Genomic DNA, 611 nt, shown 5'->3' on the forward strand with positions numbered 1-611 from the left:
GAACAGCCTTTGTTGCTGCAGCAGCCACGCTCCTCGGCAGCAGGAGCAAACAGGAACAGCAGCAGCAGCAGCAGCAGCAGCAGGAGCAGCAGCAGCAGCAGTGAGTCGGTGTAGAAGGGTTTGAGTTAGCATGGCATAATGACAGTAAACCCTAAACCCTAAACCCTAATATTTAAACCCTAAACCCTAAACCCTAATTATTTTTACTATATAAAATATAAACCCTAAACCCTAAACCCTAAACCCTTACAGCTGCGACGGGGGCCGTACTAGCGGCGCGAGGGTTTGGGTTAGGGTTTAGTGTTTATAATTTTTATAATAAAAAATAAAAAAATAAAATAAATAAATAAAATAAAATAAAAAATAACTATAAATAACGCAAGCTGTTCTCTTTACAACAGCAGCAGCAGCAGCGGCAGCAGCAGCAGCAGCAGCCACAGCAGCAGCAGCCACAGCAGCAGCAGCAGCAGCAGCAGCAGCAGCAGGTTTATATATTTATATATAGAGGCCTCGATTGTAAGAAAAGGAGAAAAGGAGAGAAAAAGAGAAAAAGATAAATAATTTATTTGGTTTGAGTGCATAGAAAAATATAAAAATAAAAAACTAAAAAA

This window comes from Eimeria mitis, genomic scaffold (assembly GCF_000499745.2).
Source record: "Eimeria mitis Houghton genomic scaffold, Emh_scaff5786, whole genome shotgun sequence".
NCBI classification, from domain to species: domain Eukaryota; phylum Apicomplexa; class Conoidasida; order Eucoccidiorida; family Eimeriidae; genus Eimeria; species Eimeria mitis.